Source organism: Arachis ipaensis, chromosome B10 (genome assembly GCF_059453495.1).
Source record: "Arachis ipaensis isolate K30076 ecotype BB chromosome B10, ASM5945349v1, whole genome shotgun sequence".
NCBI classification, from domain to species: domain Eukaryota; kingdom Viridiplantae; phylum Streptophyta; class Magnoliopsida; order Fabales; family Fabaceae; genus Arachis; species Arachis ipaensis.
In genome coordinates this window covers 34,701,767-34,706,330 of record NC_142435.1, presented here as the reverse complement: position 1 = coordinate 34,706,330, position 4,564 = coordinate 34,701,767, and the positions used below count along the sequence as shown (strand labels likewise).

General features: G+C 40.6%; 1 non-coding gene across 1 annotated transcript; it reads left to right on the top strand.

The window, feature by feature from the left end:
- Positions 1–3,260: 3,260 nt before the first annotated feature.
- On the top strand, positions 3,261–3,368 carry LOC148579659 (small nucleolar RNA R71). Its single transcript, XR_015899502.1, has one exon. It is a non-coding gene; the product is annotated as a small nucleolar RNA R71 (small nucleolar RNA).
- Positions 3,369–4,564: the final 1,196 nt, after the last annotated feature.

Below are 4,564 nucleotides of genomic sequence, written 5' to 3'. Positions count from 1 at the left end.
AATGGCCCGGTCTATAGTAACTTCAGACCGGTTGCTAGTGGGAATGACTGAGCATTGAATGAACTCCAACCATCCTCTAGCTACAGGCTTCAGGTCCAGTCTTCTTAGTTGAACCGGTTTGCCTTTTGAGTCAATTTTCCATTGAGCTCCTTCTACACATATGTCCATAAGGACTTGGTCCAACCTTTGATCAAAGTTGACTCTCCTTGTGTAGGGAAGTGCGTTCTCTTCCATGTTTGGCAAGTTGAACGCCAACCTCACATTTTCCGGACTAAAATCTAAGTATTTCCCCCGAACCATTGTAACATAGTTCTTTGGATCCGGGTTCTTACTTTGATTATGGTTCTTGGTGATCCATGCATTAGCATAAAACTCTTAAACCATTAGGATGCCGACTTGTTGGATGGGATTTGTTAGAACTTCCCAACCTCTTCTTTGAATTTCATGTCGGATCTCCGGATACTCATTTCTTTTGAGTTTGAAAGGGACCTCAGGGATCACCTTCTTCTTGGCCACAACATCATAGAAGTGGTCTTGATGGGCTTTGGAGATGAACCTTTCCATCTCCCATGACTCGGAGGTGGAAGCTTTTGTCTTCCCTTTTCCTTTTCTAGAGGATTCTCCGGTCTTAGGTGCCATCAATGGTAATGGAAAAATAAAAAGCTTATGCTTTTACCACACCAAACTTAGAATATTGCTCGCCCTTGAGCAATAAAAGAAAGAATAAAGGAAGAAGAAGAAGATATAGAGGAGAGGGAGAAGGGGTTGTGTTTCGGCCAAGAAGAGAAGAGAGGGTTGTGTTGTGTGAATTTAAAGAAGAATGGAGGGCTTTATATAGGGAAGGGAGGGGGGGTTAAGGTTCGGCCATTTAGGGTGGGTTTGGGTGGGAAATTGATTTTGAATTTTGAAGGTAGGTGGAGTTTATGAGGTAGGTTTATGGGGAAGAGAGGATGGATGTGAGTGGTGAAGAGGTAATGGGGAAGAGAGATTGAGGTGATTGGTGAAGGGTTTTGGGGAAGAGTGTTTATGGGATTGTGTGAAAGAGGGGTGAGAAGAAGTGAGTGGAGGTAGGTGGGGATCCTGTGGGGTCCACAGATCCTGAGATGATCCTGTGGGATCCACAGATCCTGAGGTGTTCAAGGATTTACAACCTTGCACCAAATTAGGCATGTAAAATGCCCTTGCACACAACTCTGGGCGTTCAGCGCCAGGTTGGTGCCCATTTTGGGCGTTCAGTGCCAGCTCCTCTCCAGGTGCAATTCTGGCGTTCAGCGCCCAGATGATGCCCATTTTGAGCGTTCAGCGTCCAGATACTGCCCATTTTGGGCATTCAGCGCCAGAACCATGCTCTGTTCTAGCGTTGAACGCCAGGCAGATGCTTCCTCCAGGGTGTGATTTTTCTTCTGCTGTTTTTGATTCCGTTTTCAATTTTTTTATATTTATTTTGTGACTCCACATGATCATGAACCTATAAAGACATATAACCAAGAAAAATATAGTTAGATAAAAATTGGGTTGCCTCCCAACAAGCGCTTCTTTAATGTCAATAGCTTGACAGTGGGCTCTCAAGGAGCCTCACAGATGTGCAGAGCTTTGTTGAGACCTCCCAACACCAAACTTAGAGTTTGGATATGGGGGTTTGACACCAAACTTAGAGTTTGGTTGTGGCCTCCCAACACCAAACTTAGAGTTTGACTGTGGGGGCTTTAGTTGACTCTGCTTTGAGAGAAGCTTTTTCTGCTTCCTCTCCATGGATGCAGAGAGAGATCCTTGAGTTGTAAACACAAGGTTGTCCTTATTTAATTGAAGGATCAATTCTCCTCTGTCCACATCAATCACAGCTCTTGCTGTTGCTAGGAAAGGTCTTCCTAGGATGATGGATTCATCCTCTTCCTTTCCAGTATCCAGGACTATGAAATCAGCAGGGATGTAAAGGCCTTCAACCTTTACTAACACGTCCTCTACTTGTCCATAAGCCTATTTTCTTGAATTGTCTGCCATCTCTAATGAGATTTTAGCAGCTTGCACCCCATAGATTCCCAGTTTCTCTATTACAGAGAGGGGCATGAGGTTTATCCCTGAACCAAGGTCACACAGAGCCTTAAAGATCATGGTGCCTATAGTACAAGGTATTATGAACTTTCCAGGATCATGTCTCTTCTGAGGCAATGTCAGTGATCCAGATCACTTAGTTCATTGATGAACAAGAGAGGTTCATCTTCCCTAGTATCAATGCCAAATAATTTGGCATTCAGCTTCATGATTGCACCAAGAAACTTGGCAGTTTGCTCTTCAGTAACATCCTCATTCTCTTCAGAAGAGGAATACTCATCAGAGCTCATGAATGGCATAAGGAGGTTCAATGGAATCTCTATGGTCTCTAGATGAGTCTCAGATTCCTTTGGTTCCTCAGAGGGAAACTCCTTATTGATCACTGGACATCCCAGGAGGTCTTCCTCCTTGGGATTCACGTCCTCCTCTCCCTCATTGGGTTCGGCCATTTTGGTTATGTCAATGGCCTTGCACTCTCCTTTTGGATTTTCTTCTGTATTGCTTGGGAGAGTGCTAGGAGGGATTTCAGTGATCCTTTTACTCAGCTGGCCCATTTGTGCTTCCAAATTTCTAATGGAAGACCTTGTTTCATTCATGAAACTCACAGTGGCCTTAGATAGATCAGAGACTAAGTTTACTAAGCTAGATGGGTTCTGCTCAGAATTCTCTGTCCGTTGCTGAGTGGATGATGGAAAAGGCTTGCTATTGCTAAACCTGTTTCTTCCACCATTATTAAAGCCTTGTTGAGGCTTTTGATCCTTCCATGAGAAATTTGGATGATTTTTCCATGATGAGTTATAGGTGTTTCCATAAGGTTCACCTAAGTAATTCACCTCTGCTATTGCAGGGTTCTCAGGATCATAAGCTTCTTCTTCATAAGAAGCCTCTTGAGTACTGTTGGATGCAGCTTGCATTCCATTCAGACTCTGAGAGATCATATTGACTTGCTGAGTCAATATTTTATTCTAAGCCAATATGGCATTCAGAGTATCAATCTCAAGAACTCCCTTCTTCATAGGCGTCCCATTATTCACAGGATTCCTTTCAGAAGTGTACATGAACTGGTTATTTGCAACCAGGTCAATGAGTTCTTGAGCTTCTGCAGGCATTTTCTTTAGGTGAATGGATCCACCTGCAGAGGTATCCAATGACATCTTAGATAACTCAGACAGACCATCATAGAATATATCCAGGATGGTCCATTCTGAAAGCATGTCAGAAGGACACTTTTTGGTTAGTCCTTTGTATCTCTCCCAAGCTTCATAGAGGGATTCACCTTCTTTCTGTCTGAAGGTTTGAACATCCACTCTAAGCTTGCTCAGCTTTTGAGGAGGAAATAACTTGGCTAGGAAAGCCTTGACCAGCTTATCCCAAGAGTTCAGGCTATCCTTAAGTTGAGAGTCCAACCATACTCCAGCTCTGCCTCTTACAGCAAAAAGGGAAAAGTATGAGCCTGTAGACTTCAGGATCTACTCCATTAGTCTTAACAGTATCACATATCTGCAAGAATTCAGTTAAGAACTGAAAAGGATCTTCAGATGGAAGTCCATGAAACTTGCAGTTCTGCTGCATCAGAGAAACTAATTGAGGTTTCAGCTCAAAGTTGTTTGCTCCAATGGCAGGAATGGAGATGCTTCTTCCATGTAAATTGGAATTAGGTGCAGTAAAGTCACCAAGCATTCTCCTTGCATTATTGTTGTTGGGTTCGGCTGCCATCTCCTTTACTTGTTCGAAATTTTCAATAAGGTTTTCTCTGGATTGTTGTAATTTAGCTTCTCTTAGTTTCCTCTTCAGAGTCCTTTTAGGTTCTGGATCAGCTTCAACAAGAATGCCTTTTTCTTTGTCCCTGCTCATAAGAAAGAGAAGAGAAAAAGAAAAGAAGAGGAATCCTCTATGTCACAGTAAAGAGGTTCCTTATTGTTAGTAGAAGAAGAGAAGAAGAAGAAAAAATTCGAACACAGATAGAAGAGGGGGGTTCGAATTTGGTGAGTGATGTGAGGAAGAGATGTTAGTAGATGAATAAATAAATAGAATAAGATGAGAGAGGGAGAGGATTTTCGAAAATAATTTTTGAAAAAGAGTTAGTAATTTTCGAAAATAGTTTTTGAAAAATGTTAGTAATTTTCAAAAATTAAGATTTAGAAATTGAAATAATTAGTTAATTAAAAAGAAATTTTGAAAAAGGGGAAGATATTTTCGAAAATTAGAGAGAGTGAGTTAGTTAGGTAGTTTTGAAAAAGATAGGAAACAAACAAAAAGTTAGTTAGTTAGTTGAAACAAATTTTGAAAATTAATTTTGAAAAAATAAGAAGATAGGAAGTTAGAAAAGATATTTTGAAATCAAATTTTTGAAAAAGATAAGATAAGAAGATATTTTTGAAAAGATATGATTGAAATTAGTTTTTGAAAAAGATTTTATTTTTAAATTCACAATTAATGACTTGATTCACAAGAAATCACAAGATATGATTCTAGAACTTAAAGTTTGAATCTTTCTTAACAAGTAAGTAAC